At 46.5% G+C, this 17462-nt stretch overlaps 1 pseudogene; it reads right to left on the bottom strand.

Annotated features, from left to right (window-relative positions):
• Positions 1-16085: 16085 nt before the first annotated feature.
• Positions 16086-17034, bottom strand: LOC120645624 (annotated as a pseudogene).
• Positions 17035-17462: the final 428 nt, after the last annotated feature.

Genomic DNA, 17462 nt, shown 5'->3' with positions numbered 1-17462 from the left:
CCAAGCTTTGCGAGTCCCACGTCGCGACGAAATGGAGGTACCCTTCACTCGGGGCGCGGCCTGCCCATGATTCAGTTCACCGGTGACAGCACCAGTTGTCCAGATGTCCAGTGTGTTAGTTGTTGTAACTCTAGGTGTGGTGTACGGAATGTCCAGATCGATATCCATTATTAGTTGCTGTAACTGTAGGTGTTGTGTTGGGAATGCTAGTGACAATGATGTGGCATGAGTCAGTTGTAAGTCATTTGTCATGACTGAATGGAAACATCATCAGTCTTATGGTATTGTTATTTTGTGAAATTACAACTTGAATGACTGAGCAGCAATATTAAACTGTTTGCATTTCTAATGACTTGGCAAAATTTATCACAAACAGCTTGCAGCAGCTTTAGTAACAAGCTCAAGAATAATAGCCCGGTGATAGTTGCCTCTAATCACCGATGATCTAGACCGGTGAACAATGGTCCAAATATTGTTTGTAAAGAACAATTCCACACAACATGGTTCGGTGGCGTGGTGCGCACATCCTAGACGTGTCTATACTACACTGACAAAAAATTGTCCGGTGATCCTTAATTTTGTAGCTAATGGTTAGTTTGGTGAGTTTTAGTAAACTTGGAAAACGTTTGAATGCCCACAGCGGTTGTTTGATTACAAAATATGAAAATATAACAGGTCCGCTGCAGGGGAGCCACTGGATGTGATTGTTGGGCAACACCGGGCACACAGACAAGGTGGAGACGGAACAGTGCAGGGCGGGAGACTGATGTGAGACCCTCAGGCTGGGTGGCAGGAGATTGAGCAGGGAGCACCGGTCAAAATTTTTGAGGAAAGAACAGTTCCTTCCTTCACGAAATCTGCAGAGAGAAAATTCATCCGGTGAAATCACTTATCATCAAATTTCAGGTCATTTGAGTTCGTACTCAGTTTTTTTCCAAAAACTTGCGCCGCATTAAACCTCTAGGCTTATTCTAGGCCTTGGGGATGTTCACGCACATTTCACTGCAACAAATGGTACACAAGGAACTTAAGAAGTATTGGGTTGCAGTAGGATTGAATTGAGATAAGCAAACATAAACATGAAATGTGCATTAGATTGATCGCATTACATTGCAGATGGATCACCAACATCACTGACAGTTCAAAAACCTAGATGTTACTGACACCAGGATAACATAACATCCCTAACCAAGATAGAATCCAAAAGCTCCCGCCAGGCTAGATAGAAGACTGCCATCCAGTTCATCAAACATCATAATCTATCCAATTATGGAATAAGTGGATCAGGATCCCTTCCACCGCACGAACTGTTCACTAAGTACAGATGACAAATCTTAGTCCTCTGCTCAGCATGCGCACTCACCATTTGTGTCATGTCATCGGGTGCATCAATGTTAAGTAATCCATTTGGTGGCTTACTCCAAGGATCAGGACTGAGGTAGTACAACCCTACGTCTCTGTGTATTCCGCTCAAAGCCCCCACCAATTCGACATACACAATACTATTTGCTGACGCTCCAAAAGTAATCTTACTAAGTTTGTCTTGACTGTCGATCTCCAGTAGATCAGGATAGAGTTCCTTCACCTGTGAACCATAAATCTCATGACCACATTTTGCATGTGTTATGGATTAGACAAATAAGGATCTTTTGAGCACAGTACAATCTTTCATAAAAAATGAAAACAGTTAAATTATCGGGGAACACTCGGTGTCAATTAATATGTTGAATTTGCGACATGACATACAAATCAAATGTTGTTCCTAAAAGTGCAAACATTAGAGGCGTTCAGATGGTTGTCTTTAATTTTGCAAGATTTAATGGAGTCCATTTAATAGAGTACCATAGTTACCTCAACTTCATTCTTGCCGCGAACCTCCTCTTGTTCGACCTAGGACTCCATCAGGGACTTCAGCTGTGAGTGCTCATACATCAACCAATCAAACTATTCTTCAAGCTACTTAACACGTTTCTTCCTCGTGCGTTATGTGCGCATCATATTTTTTAGTGACCTCTAAATAGGCCGTATTACTGATAGAGCGTTCATTCGCGATCTTCTCCAAGAAAAAGTTATGTGCATCGGTTAACCCTTGGCGCACTGTGGTTTCCACAGTTTGCTCCAACTTTTTGGACAGGGCTCTGTACTCCCTATCGTTGTTTTTGTTCAGCCAGTCACGCTCGTCGATAATGAATGAGGCAATGCTCTGGTGCTCTTGTTTCCTGCTAATTTCGGTTCTGGCACATGCAAGCTGTATCTCTAAAGTTGTGTCCTCCCGATTTGCCTTGAAAGTGCTCATCATCTCCTTGACCTTGTTTAGCGACTTCTGAACTGGATCCATGATAACTAGTGACACATGCAAGAGGGATATACTACCATAAGTGCACCAATCAACAATAAAAGCACAAGACAACAAGCATTACCAGACAATGTGCTTGTTTAAATACTAGTAACTGCTTGTTTGAAAATGAACAGCATGTGGGCGGCTCTAGGGCGAGGGTGACACGAAACTACTAACAACATGGCGCGGCGCTGGCGTGGCTTGGAGGGACTGCGACGCGGCTGCGCAAGCAGCAAGATGGGAATGACGGGTCTCACCACGTATGGCCTTCGGTAAAGAACCAAAAGTCGAGGAGTGACGTCGGGAGAGCGGACAGCGATCGTCGGCGTGAGGCGACAGTGAATGCAGGGCGACGACGGGCAGGAGGTGAAAGCAGTGATCGAAGTGCACCTGCATACCAAGGCGATTAGGCCCTGGTCGAGGATCAGCGGCGGCGGCCAAAAAAACAAAATGTCTGCGAGGGCTTACTGAGGCAAAGTGAAGGCGGAGTTAGGAAGTGATGGCGGCAAGGCTGAGGCTTTCATAGGCGCAAGGTAATGACCTAGGGCAACATAAGGCTTGCAACAACTTCAAAGCGGCGCAGGCTGGGATTGCGCCCATAATCCGGGAGCGATTTTGCGGCGTACGACGATGGAGGGCATTGCAGGGCCACAGGGATGGCTATGTGGTGGAGCGTGGCGCTGCACAAGGGGCCGCGTTACAGGAACGAGCGGCCTGGTGCAGCTTTCAGTGCCAGGGCTATGGCCAGATCTGCCCTCCTGATTTTGTCGTGACGAAGAAGATGGCGGTGGGGCCCGCTGGAAGGTGGTGATCAGAGGAGTAGCGAGATCGGTCCAGAGTCTGTAAACATTAAACCAGTGCACAAGAACTGTGTGTAGCGGTCGGAACGGTGGATAAGAATGTTCATGTGTTGCACACTGATGGTTCTAATCTGCTGAATCTGTTGATTTCATCGGTCTATACTGTGAGTGCTATTAATAAGGATTTTGCAACTCCTCTGAGTTCCTACTCAAATTCTTTCGACTGCTTTGATCTCTCTGAGATACCTAGTGCTAGAATACATTATCATCCAATCTCCTCTCTTCTTCCTCCTTGGTTGTTCTGGAGACATTGCATGGTTTCTTGCATGAGAAACTATTTTCTTCTTTCCCCTATTTAATTCTCCTGCCACATCACCAACACGCTTACATGGCAGCATTATAAATTCTATGTAAACTATCCTACTAGGAGCGTTGGGGATGGCGTATTACATGTGGGGTCATTCATATTAGGAGCCAGTGTGTAGTCCTAGATCCTTGGAAGGTTTCTCTCTTGAGTCCATAGAGCCACGTTCTAGCTCATACCATCGGATGAGACCCATGTGACACGAAAAATGTGGACGCAGCAACAGTCTGCATACAACACACACACACTGATCAACGTACAGACATGACACCACCTCCATGCGGCACACTGATCCACACGCCATGGACACTATGTGACAAGGTTCATTCTAACAAGGACTCATTTGAGGTCTCCACGGGCACGCATTCGAGAAAAAAAGGTCTCCACCAGATTTTTCTCTGAACGGTGTTGCATGCTGCTCACCTGCTAGGCACGCCGCCGCCGAAAAGTCGCCAGGCTATGCGTTTTGCATGCTGCTCACCTGCATGATGGATAACGACAGTGGCGGCGGAGTACAAGGGAGGTCAAAGGGAGTCTCCCTCGTTCATTACGAGCTGAGATGAGTGTCTCTCCCCTTGGAATCCTCCGCTGGCCATGCGGTAGCAATCCGGGATGGGTCCCCATGGGAGGGGTTTCCCCCCACAGAATATTTTTCTCCCTCTCAGAAATCACAACCGCCGGTGTCCTCTGCACAACCACGCGCCCTCTCGGTTGCCGCGTGCCATTTCGAATTCATCTCTCAATCCCACGATCTCTATTCTCAGCAACCGCGTGTTGTTTCGCATTCCTCTCACCATTATATATAACTACCTCACCTCCGCTCTCGGCTGCCATCCCCTCACACCATCGTTGCCATCCCTTCATACTGTACCTTGCACTCTCGCGTAGCAACAGCCGCGATGTCAGGTTCTGGCTCTCACTCCAGCTGCCTGCGCCACCGCTGTTGGGTATTTTAGCGTGATGAATAAATCTGTAAGCACGCGGATACCGTTGTAGCTTTCACCTCAAAGTATTGCAAGGGATATCGAATCCATAGGGAATGTGTGTGCAGTCTCTTCTATTCTAGTCGGTCCAAGGACACACCAAGGTAGGTAGAAGGATAGGGTGGATACCTATGATAGTGCTACTGCTGAGTTAAAGGTCAATCTCTCAGGCACAATACTCACTTTAGGCACCGGCTTACAACTGGTCTGCCAGTCGACTCCAGCCAACAGCTCTACGCTATATCCGAACGTGGAGGATTACGAAAGACCAATAGGGTTGTCACCACCTACGGCCTACCCCTAACAAACCGTGGGATATAAGGCAAACAAAGGATAACCCTTAACCTAGACAACACCTACGCTACTAATTACTACTGCAGTCTAACTACGTATGATATCCCGTAGCAAACTACAACACTCTGTATGAATACAGGGCGATGAACCCGCGAGTAAGAGAACTAATCTCACTCAACTACAAGCACTACTAGCATATATTATACCAAGTATAAAACTAGAGATAGGAATCACGAATACTTACTAAACCCGAAAAATGTAGCAGCATCCGTAGAGGTACAAGCTGGGAGCAGAGTGCCGACACCCCGGCACTTCTCCGAACTACTCTCTCACTCTCGTTGAGGTACGAAATGGAGAAGAGCGCTGAAGACCGGCGCCCCTCCTTAGTACCTCTACCCTCTTCCTACTATAAGACAACACTAAACCAAGAGAAGGCTTGGATGAGCACTTGATGGATGTGTTGAAATGGAACCCCTCCCCTCATATTTATAGAGGGGGTACATGGTGCTTTCGACCGAGGATTGCAGGTCTACCCCTTGGAATCAACCTTGGGAGCCAGTGAGGAGTTGCCACACATCAAAGATGAGGCGGTGGGGCCCATGGGCTTGGTCGGCCGACCATGGTGGTCGGCCGGCCTGCCCGGGGTTCCAACTGCCCCCAAATTTGGTAATTGGGCTGTCCTAGTGTCCTTTGTCCTAATCCCATGGGGCATGGCGTGACCTACGCTTGTTTGCTTGGGTATTTGGGCTTTTTTGATCCATTTTAGCTTGATTCTCATGCTCTGGTTGGTTGCACATTTTGCCTCGATCTGTGGAGTGTGTTTTCCAGCTCAAGAAGTGTGTTTTCTCCCTTAATTCACCTACATACAAATATTTAAAAAACCCTCGTGGAAATGGTTAGTAATAAATCCCTACCACTATGTTGATGTTTACATTTTATATATTTATGCAGGAGTTGACGGCCTAAAATTGGTACTTAGCAGCCGTCAACAACCGCTACATGGGAGGAGTGGACTCGTCGTCATTGTCACCCTCGCCTTCTTCCTCCCCCTCCTCCCCTCGTCACCCTCGCCTTCTTCCTCCCCCATCTGTTACGCCGGCCCCTACCCCAGCCCCGCCTTCGGTGCCTCCCTGACGCCTGCGCCTCCCCCTGATCTGGCCCCTGCACCGGCCCCAGCTCCGGTGCCGGCCCCTGCTCCTGCGCCTTCCCTTGCTCCGCCCCCTGCTCCGGCGCAAGACGATCCGGAGTTCGATCCGTACCACCCCTTTGGCTTTGACGACGCCTGGGCAATCGATGTCATGAAGGATTCGTTCAACTTGTTGAACGACTACCTCGTTGGCTTGGGAGACATCTGGTGAACGCACCACTCATGGAGAGCGTCGCCAGATATGTCTACGCCATCTTTAGGGTGGCGGAAGTTATCAGGGAGCTGTCATGACTATGTATATAGTTTGTATGTAGCTCCCTTTAATAAAATATATATGATGAACTTCTGCCTTGTTATGTGTCTCGCAATAATATCAGCATTGTTTGATCAACGAAAGGCAAACCATTCACAAAAAAAATGAGTACATAATAATTATTTTGGTGCACAAGAACCGTATTCAACGGTGCTAGCACATGGAGGTTATCGTCCGGTGATAGAATCCCCTGCTTGAGATTAGGGGGTCGGTGCCATTTCCCTTTCGATTAATTTGAACCTCTAGAATCTACTTCTACTTGCATTGTCTTGCCTTGCAGTGCAACATAACGGGCACCAACTGAAAGGCAAGCCATTCACAAAAAAATGAGTACATAATAATTATTCTGGTGCACAAGATCCGTGTTCAGCGGTGCTACCAGTCAATTGGAATGTTGATTTGGACCACATGGAGGTTATCGTCTGGTGATAGATTCCCCTGCTTGAGATTAGAGGGTTGGCACCATTTCCATTTTGATTAGATAGAACATCTAGAATCAACTTGCATTGTCTTGCCTTGCTGTGCAACATAACATGCACCAAATCCGATGGTTGGTATTCTAATGCGTGCTCTTTATCACAGGAAACAAATGAGTCTCTCACACTTGCAAGTGGGCCGGCCCCACAAGGCTGCTCTTTCTATCTATTAATTTCCTTTGGAATCTCCTGTATGCATTATGGATATCGTTGTAACCTGAAGATTACGCCGCCGCCCTTCCTCCGTCGCTGACTCCGCATGCACGCTTCCTCCGAAGCAGACGGCCTTCCATCGAGTGCAACCCACCCACTGACCAAATTCCTCCCCAGCCTCACACCGTCCTTCAACTCCCTCGGGGCGAATCTCGCCGAGCTGCACTCAATCATCCCCATCCATTGCCTCGAGCCGCCACCCGCTGAAGCTGGTCCTCCATGGCAAGTTGGCACCGCCAGGAACACCATCAGAGATCTTTGTCGCTTTTCGGCTAGACCTCTACCCCACTCACTATGACAGCCGCGACACCAAGACCTCCTTTCCTCTTTGAATCCATAGGTACGCTCCTTTACCACCAGCGACCTCACTAGGGTGTTGTTGCATGTTCCACCATGGCCACCACTTGGACGCACTGACTAGTGGCCTACTAGCATGTGGTTAGGTTGTATTTTGGGTGTCAAAAGTATAGTCAATGAACTACCTTATTGGTTTTAACATGAGCTGCATTCTTGATAGTCGCTATTTATTTTATTGTTCCAATAGTTGATAGTGGCTTTGATTTCGTCTTTGTAGCATTCACACATGCATGGGAATAGAAGGACAGAGATTTGGGCCTGAAAATTGTGCAGCTCTGATAGATGTGGTTACAACAAAAGATGAAGAGCAGAAGAATATAGGTCAGTTAGTTTAGAAAATTTCATAGCGCACGAATAGATGTTTGTATTGTGCTAGTTCACTCATGGACACACATCAGTGGTACAATGATAGATTGGTGCCTACTTCTAAGTATGCATTGTGGTACATAAAACATCATTTTCCGCACGGTAAACCGCTGAGATCTTTCCATCTGATCCTGTTGTGCTCTTATTCACACAATTTGATGCATAGAACAATGGCATGGCTTCTACTACAAAACAGAAAGCAAGGACTCCGAATTAGGTAATCTGCATATATAGTTACAGTTATTTTGTAAGTGGGCTGTACATTTTAGCAACTTATCATCGGCCAACTGCTGGTTGATGTAGGAATCCAATATGCTTTTAACAAGCTCAACTGTGAAGTTTGTAAACACTGTAGAAAGTTATCATCCCACTAAAAGGATTAAGGATATGGGATTTGGTGGGCTGCTTCAAATGCCAGCGACGCGTCTCAGAACAAAAATGATAATTGAGATTATAAAACGATTCGAACTGAGCAACCAAAACTTTATAATATGTGGTCAATATATTCAGATTCACCTAGAGGATGTCAAGGATATAATGGAACTTTCAATTGAAGGCAAGAATGTTTTCCAACACAAAGGCCCAAAAGCTAACAAAAAAAGAGGGCAACACAGCGGAGAAAGATTTGTTTCTCAAGTATGCAGCTAGTAAAAAAACAAAATGTCGATAAACAGCCTGAAAGAAATTATTATTAAATCCGGAACTCCAGATGATGACTTCAAAAGAGCCTTTGTCTTGTTCACAATTGGTGTTATTCTAGCACCAACAACAAAGGACTATGTTCATTCCAGCTATCTGCTAGTGGTTATAGAAATATCAGAAATTCTGAAGTTCAATTGGGGTGAATTCACTCTGAAATATTTAATAAACTCATGTCATCAATATAAATTACTAGAAAGTGGCACCATATTGGGCATTTTGACTTTGCTACAGGTCAATTCTATATGCTACAGCCAACACCTATAAACAACATTTATTTTTCATCTTATGTATTAATTGTATTTTGACTGTAGTTTTGGTACTGGGAGTGTGTCATTGCGTACAGCATGCATGGGATCAATTACGAGCCAATCCAACCACCACTGATGGCGAGGTGGAATGAAGACAATGCTAACCGTCGAAGGAATGCTTTCCATCACGACAGTGTAGTTGGAGGAAATGTATGTTCCAAACATTACATAACATGTGGTTGTTGTTACATGTACAATATAACCATCTTATTTATTGTTTCCAGCTTATCAAGTGCATTGTTTGTCGGACTGCGCAGCCAAAATATAGAACAACAGCGACAAAAAGCATACCAAACCACATGGAACGAGAGCATGAACCTAAGTCAGTACATGAGGATGGTCTACACAATCGGCAAGTAAGTGTGTCATCTATTTATGTGCCCAACCTATTTTGTGTGCCTAATTCATTATTTCCTATTTATGTAGAAGCATCTGTCTGAAGACTGGGCGCATGATATCTGAACGGATATAAGAATAGACATGGAGAGAAAACTTTTAAACATAGAGCACATATTTGATATGAAAATAATAGAACAAAAGTAGGAGTTAGCTAAGCTTAAGTAGGATAAAAGAATGGAGGACAAGCTGAGAAAGATAGAAGACAATACTGATGAAATGCAAACAGATATCAAGGTAACCAGTGTGAGAGAACAGATTGTAGCTACATGTACATCCTCCATTATCTAACATAATTTGTCTGAAAACAGGAATTGCGACAGGCACAATAGGAAATCCTGCGGATTCTGCAATCTTTTGGGCAGAGTATGGTTCAGCCATCTACAACTACACCTCAACATGTTCAGTATTCTATGCCTACACCTGGACATGTTGGGAAGCCATCTATGCCTACATCTTCACATGATCAGGTATTGCTCCGGCAGTTAGGATTATTAGATGGCTCATTACATACACCTACTAATAAACAAGAGCTACTGCTAGTGAACAATTTGATCTCTACAGTGCAAATAATACCAATTGCAGGTACCGCCACAAATACCGGTCCAACATTCAACATCAAAAGTCCCATTACGTTTCTCTAAGGCATTAGAGAGAATTAATGCTGAACCAACCACTGAAACAAATCAAAAGAAGGAAATCAACTTGTAGAAACAGGGCGACCCCTCTACAAAGCAACGGGGTGGCCCCACTACAGAATACCCTGGCAACCCCTTTTCACATATACAACCAAGGGAGCCTATTATCGACAAAGATTACAATTTGACTGAAGACGACCATGATGATGCAGCCTTCATACAAATGAGTTACAAAAATTCCAATGTGGTACAAATAGGTAACATGGTGCTTAGAGCAAAACAGCTGTTGGGAAATGTGACAAACAGATTTATAGCAGATGAGGTACTATCATTTTAGATCCATGTCGACAATACAAACATGAAAACACATATGTACTAGCGGGACTGAGGAGACAGTGGTGACACTTGGAGATGAACAGGGGGACCGCGTCAACGTCCTTGTTTGAGTCACCGTTGAGCTCAACACAGATCTGGAGAGCGTCACCACCGAGCTGGACCAGACTCAGGATAGGCTGATGGAGGCTCATGAGAGGATTCATCAGCTCGCGGCTCAGCTTGCAGGAGAGATGCCACCACGTGCTCAAGAAAATGTCCCTTCATTCCCCGCCATGTCACCGCTGCGCAAGAAGCTCCGATATGGCGAACCTGGCTACCGCACCTGCTACCTCTAGTTGCTAGGCTTAAGAGTTTAGGTTTGTCCTGTCAGAGTCAACAGGGGTTTGGCGCAATTAAGCCGACTTAAACTGGCTTAAGTGCACCAAACCCCTACAGAAATAGTAATCTCTTAAAAATGCACTTAAAACAGTTTAAATTGGGTGGTTCCGCCATAGCTAACTCCACGAAGGTCACTAGCGGACCATGCAAAGACATCTTTGTTTTTGTTGAGGAAATCCAACAACTCTTTTTCTTCTTTTGGATCGAGGGTTGCACTAGTTATGACCTCTGTATTGGGAAGGTGTTTGTTAAGAGGTACCCTTTTCACCTCACAATCTTGCTGGAAGTTTTGTTTTTCACCTCACATTCCACTACGTGAGAAACCTTGATTTGTAACGGGCACGAACAACCCTTAGGTAACAGCCATCGCAACTGTTACTGTTATCGGGTTACAAATGATAGGGTAAAGGTAACGGGCACGCGCCCGTTACCTATTATCCAGATTTGTAACGGTTATTTATCTACGACCGTTACGGAAAGCAGTAATCAGTAACCCAAACTCCCAGTACTTCTTGGTGTGCATGGTGTCAATCGAATGACGCACATCCAACAACTCCTAGTACTCTAGCTCCCAAAGTATTGATTTTTTGTTCCACATCCCCTGCCCATCTTCTTCTTCACCATCTCGCTTCTTTCTTTTGCCAAGGATGGTCTTCTTTGGTAACTCCTCAATAGTTTTGATGTCTTTCACTTGCATGTGGAGCTCCACTCCAGACACATGCGGAGGAGCCATTCGATCCTCCTTTTCCCCATCAAACTGATAGTCCATGTTCCGGTATGGATGTTTCTTATGGAGGAAACGCCGGTGCCCCAAGAATACAAATTTCTTTGACTTTTTCAGCCATAATGAGCAGGTTTCATCTAACCAGTGGGGGCAAGCTTCACTGTTCCTTTTACTCTGCCCGGAGAGGTTGCGATGAGCCGGGTTGTCGTTGATGGTTGTGAACAACATGGCATGCAATGTAAAGTACTTACGCTCAAACTCATCCCAATCCTCCTCCACACCAGGCCTCCAAAGTGTCTGCAAGTCATCAACCAATGGCCTCAAGTACACATCAATACGGTCACCAGGTTGCTTTGGCCTGGAGACCAAGATTGACAACATCAAGTATTTTCATTTCTTGCATAGCGAGGGTGGAAGGTTCAACACTGAAAGGACGATAGTCCAAGTGCTATGCGTTGAACTCTGGTTACCGAATAGGTTCATGCCATCTGTGCTCATAGCAAACCGAATGTTCCTACAATCATCTTCAAACCAAGGAAAGTGGGCATCAATGTTACCCCACTGCACTGCATCTGCAGGGTACCTAAGCTTGCCATCATCCGTCTTCTTTCGGCCTTCCTTATGCCAACGCAAGAGTTGAGCCTCCTTTCGTGTGGCAAACATGCATTTCAAGCATGGAATGATGGGAAAATACCATGCCACCCTCACAGGACCCCCTCCATTACCCTTTCTGCCTCTGATCTCTTTGGGCTCGTTCCCGTCCTCGCATTATTATCTCCGCCATCTTTGGCCCTCTTGAAATGATCGAACCAACACTTAGGGCAATTGTCAAGGTCCTCATACTCTCCACGAAACAACACACAGCTATTCTTACATGCATGGATTCTTTCAACCTCTAAGCCCAAAGGACAGATTATCTTCTTAGCCTCATAGACAGACCCAGCCACTTGGTTTCCCTCTGGTAGCATATCTCTTAGCAGATCCAATAGTTGTTTGAAACTTTTGTCGGTCCAACCATGACTTGCCTTCAGCTGCAAAAGTTTGAGATCACCAGAAAGACGAGAATACTTGTGACAACCAAGGTACAGGGGTTTCTTTGAATCTTTGATGAATTGTTTCAGCCTCGATAATTCTGAAGATGTGTACACACCCTGAAACTCAACATCTCTCAACATTTGATCAACATTGTCCCACGAGGCAGCAAAACATCATCATTGAAACCCGTAACCTCTTGGTCATTCATATCCTCAGGACGCATCACGCTGGGTGGGAATGCTTCATATTCTTCATTGTTGTTGCCACATTCTTCTTCCCCTATAATAATGACAAATCAATGAGTTAAGCCATTAACAATGAGAAATCAATGAGTTAAGTCAATAGGCACTCGTTTCAGCATGGTGTCGTCGTGCCTTTTCAGCATGGTGTCGCGATTCTCCTTTGTTAAGGCATCCTTCTTCAACCTCATTAAGCCCTTCCTCACCATGTTGGTTCCAACATGTGTAATTCTCTTTGAATCCACGTGTGATCAAATGATGAAAAATGTTGTCCCATTGTCCAAACTTCTTCTGGTTGAGACAATCAACACAGGGGCAACACATTGTGGGTCAGGGTGGCAACGGGGCGGGTCGGGGCCGGGGGAGCGATCCCCGTCCCCGCCCCGATCCCCGAATGGCATTCCCCGCCCCGGCCCCGAAAAGCTTAACGGGGTGAAATCGATCCCCGGCCCCGTTCCCCGCGCATCCCCGATCCCTGCTGGGGCCCCGCGGGGATGGAAGCCGAGGCATGGCGGCGGGACACTCGGAGGAGGCAGTAGGCGGGATGCTCGGCGGGGGCTACGGCGGCGACAGGTGGGATGCTCGGCGGGGGCCACGGCGGCGACAGGCGGGATGCTCGGCGGAGGCCGCGGCGGCGACGGGAAGAATGCTCGGCTGTGGTAGTGGGTGGGACGCGAGGCAGCGACAGCGGCGATGGAAGGGATGCGAGGCGGCGACGGCGGCGGGGGGCGGGCTGGTGGGATGCCGGACGCCGGAATGGATGTGGCCGACGGTGGGCGGGACGCAAGGCGGAGGACAGGAGGAGCGCCGAGCGCCGCCGGGTGTCAGGCGAAGTGGAGGCGGCGGGTGGTGCATGACGGCCTGACGGGTCACGGGATTAGGGTTCCAGTGATGTATATATTAGACTGATTTTGATGGGCTAGGCCTTCATGGGCTGCCTATTGTATGGGCTGGTTCTTGTTTTTTTGTTTTTTCGGGGCTCTACGGGTCCCCACGGGTCTAAATCTTTCCCCGAACCCGCCCCGCTAATTTTTGGGGCCCTGCCCCATTAGCCCCACGGGGGGATTTCCAGCCCCATACCCGCCCCAAACAGGGCGGATCCCCGCGGGTCCCCGAGCCCGTTAGCCCCATTGCCACCCTAAATTGTGGGCACACCCCGATTTCTCATGTCTGTCTCTGCTTGAGCTAGAAAACCATTGACCCCACTTAGGAATGTCTCCCAAACTCGGGGCTGCCTATACATCCAAGCCCGATCAGCTGCCATCTACAAGTTCAACAAAAAAATTATTTTGAAACAGATAATATATCATCATAATCTAAAGAGGAGAAGGGATAGCATGCATTTTCATAGTATTATCACCATCTAGATTACACACAACATGTTTTGTTGTTTTTGTTTTGGTCAAATCTCTACAATCAGGAACCTGAAAATTTCTACACACTAGAGATGCATTGGTGGAGCAAATTCCATACCTTGATGAGGAAATGAGGGTGGAGCCGTGCGGTTGCGGTCAGCGACGATGGTCGACGGGTGGCGCTGCTACGGTGACGACGACCACACGCGCAGAAGGAGCACCGAGTAGAGCGGGTGGAGCTGCTACGTCCTCGTGCAGAGCACCGAGCAGAGGCACTGGAGTAGGTGGCACATGAAGAAAGAGGCCGAGCTAGGTGGAGATCGCGGCGGCGAAGGAGGAGCCGCACGCGCGTGCTGCTACTGTGAGCACCGCACGCTGCTGTAGGCGCAGCGGGGAGGGTACAGCGCGCCGGAGCCACGCGTGGTGCAGCCAAGTGTAGCCGGAGGGTGGTGGAGCCACAATTGAGGGTACAGGAGGAGGCGGAGGGCCACGGGCAAGCAGAGGCACCGCCGGCGTTTGCAGCGGCGGTGGTGGCAGCGGTGAAGGACCCCAAGCGCCGTCAGCTGCCGCAACGCGCCTCACGCAGTGAGAGGAGGAAGAATGTTCTACAGTGCTCACGTCAATTATACATAACGGCCACTCACTCACTTTACCAAAACGGAACATCGGTAATGGGCATTAAAGTCCGTTACAAGTAATTGTTCTATTCGTAACAGTCATTGACCGACCGTTACAGTTATTTGTATTTTCAGTAACGGATGTTAAGAGACTGTTACGGATTATGACATTATTAGTAACGGTTGTATTTAAGAAAAGTTACGGGCTGAAGCCAAGTAACGGTCTCACCAAACGCCCGTTACCATTGTTACTTATCAATAACGGGCGTTGTGGTGGTGTGGTCGGGCTCGGGCATGCCAGGACTATTGGTAACGCTCGTTGTTCTGCGCCCGTTACAGATGTCCTTCTCTGTAACGGGCTTCTAGCGCCCGTTACCAATGCCATGTTACCTATTTGAGGTTTTCACGTAGTGTTCGACTGCGTGGACATTTCTTGGCTGGGGCCACGCCCCTCTCAATGTCCCTGGCTTGCTGTTGGTTGCCTCACACTGTAATGATCTCTTTGGTTGCTGGTATCTTCATGAAAAGGTAGAGCTGATGGACAATTGCTTCAAACTTGTTTATCAAGCCCCTATCGAAGATGGCCAGGTATGGGTAGTTCATTTCCATGAAGTGTTTGATTGGCCAGGTATGGGTAATGATCTCCTAGGGTTGGAGTGTTTGATTTGCTCACTCCAACCTAGATCATGCTTCTCATGGACCTTCGGGCTTGAACCTCTGTATGAGGCAGCATCGCCGTCTTCGGTCCCGGATGTTCAATCGTTCGGTCATCCTGCGCACCTTCGGGTCATCTTCGGATCCCCAAAGGTCCTCCATAGAACCGGAGCTTGCGTTGATCCTCACGACACAATCGCCCTGCTCTTCAGCAAGGGCCTTCAAAAAAAATAGGTGTGTTCTTGGGATTGATTAGTCTTCAGCTGACCTTCCATCCTAACCTTCGGGTCCTATCTCCTTCGGGGGGATCCCCAGAAAATAAATCAAGGCATATCAACTACTACAAAATCTGATTAACCGATGCGCTTTAAAATGGGTTAGAGGCGGGCACAGTTTTTAACCGCCTCGGTTAATGCCGAGCATTAACTGAGGCGGTCATTTTTTGTTAACCGGCTCAGAGGCGGGCAAAACGGATTAACCGAGGTGGTTAATGCCACGATTAACCGAGGCAGTTGCAAAAACTGCCTCGGTTAATCTGTTTTGCCCGCCTCGGTTAAACTTTGTGTAGTAGTGATCCACGAAATGTTTCAATCTAGGTGTTCGTTGTTATGCATATCGTGAGTACCGAAGGTTGACATATTATAATGATGCAATCTCTAAGCATTTCATGGATTTACGATTTTGTGTAAGTGGGTAGTTATATATATTTTCATGACATAATATATCATTAATCTTATTCTTTGAAAAAACAAATTATCCATATGGACTGCTGGTCACGCCAATTAATTTTCATATATTGTAGAAGATTTGGGTAGCATAAACACCCAAAAAGATGTTGGTAGTCATCAGCATGAAGTGACTTATGTAGGCAAGTGTAAGGGATCTCGTGGCTGATAGAGGAGGTGGGGCTTTTTTATAACAGATCGTTGCACACCTTTTGGAAGAAGGCCACAACTGATAGCAGTACAAACTGATAGGAAAAGCTGGCAAAGAACACACAAAACAAGGGTGAAGATTGCAGATCTGCAAAACTTTGAACGGGTGCCTAGATCTCAAGCCGATCGAAACTCAGCCATCCACTTCTCGTGCTTTTCTATGCCACCGGTGAGACACTCTTCCGAAACTTGCCCATAGACTCAACAAAGTCACACATGGTCACTGGATCCTTTGCTATCTCGTGCTTCACCATGTTCTTCGCGGGTCTTGCAGGCTATCTTTCGCCTAATACCATTCATTGACGCGTCACGACAAACATTTGTAAGGTCACTTAACCTTCTATTTTCCGAGCAACTTCATCTATGTTAATGTTCACAGCTTTTTGAACTGTGCTAAGATTAATGTTGATAAGTGTCTTTCTACTTTCAAAGTCTAGAAGTGGAATATAAATACACATCTGCAGCCTCCGCCTCAAGGCTTTATCAATATCTATCCCATGGAAAGTTGGTAGCAGCCAAAACCATAACAAGTTTGGTGGTAGAGCTATTGTTTACGCCATAAATTTCCACAAGAAGTTCAAACATCATCCTTCTTGATGATTTATGCTCACCAGAAGCTCCACGGGATGTACACAAGGATTCGATTTCATCAATAAAAATTGTACTTGGAGCATCGGCCCTTGCCAGTTAAAATAGACAATGGACCATGCCCTCACTCTCACTACGCCATTTAGAAGCCAATGTTGCAGATGAAATGTTAAAGAATGTTGTTCCACATTCTGTAGCCACTGCCTTTGCCGAAAGGGTGTAGAGAATAGGCCTGCGCCTCCTGCTCTCCTCTGTTGCCCACTTCCTCTTCCCCCTACCTAGCCGTCGATCAAGCTCTCTACCTCCATTGAAGGTTGTTCGATTTTCACATAGGATGCATAGCAAGATTACTATCTTATATGGTGTGTTCCACCTACCAATTATATGTTAAAGGCATATAGTGGGGTGACGTACTTTTATCATTTTCTACAGTAATTTGATGGGGTTTCTTGCTGTCAGTCTCATGGACATGTGGCATGGTAAACAATTTCATCAATTGCTGCGTGTGGTTAGTAACACTCTTCGTCAAAGTTAAATGCTCTTGCTATGATGATGCTATGCCATTAGCCATCTAACTAACATGTTTGTTGTGGTGATGCCTTGTATACCAAGATGCAAGAGTTCTAAGAAAATGGTTGGTCATAGATCTACCGAAGAGGTTATGGAACGAGAGCAAAGATAACATTCCTGAAGATATATAGCTAGAGCTCTAAAGACCATATGTCACACATGCGTGGAGAAATATATATCTAGATAAATTAATCGCATACCATGGCTGATCTGAGCAAGAAATGTGGATGGATCTTGCTACATTTTTTAAGTCTTGCATGCTGGTGTTAGTCATATTTTCAATTCCCATATCAATCAATAAACAACAATAATGGATTGAGACAAGTTCTTATGCTA

The sequence above is a fragment of the Panicum virgatum genome, chromosome 8K, assembly GCF_016808335.1.
Source record: "Panicum virgatum strain AP13 chromosome 8K, P.virgatum_v5, whole genome shotgun sequence".
Lineage (NCBI taxonomy): Eukaryota > Viridiplantae > Streptophyta > Magnoliopsida > Poales > Poaceae > Panicum > Panicum virgatum.
This window is presented reverse-complemented; position numbering and strand designations above follow the sequence as displayed.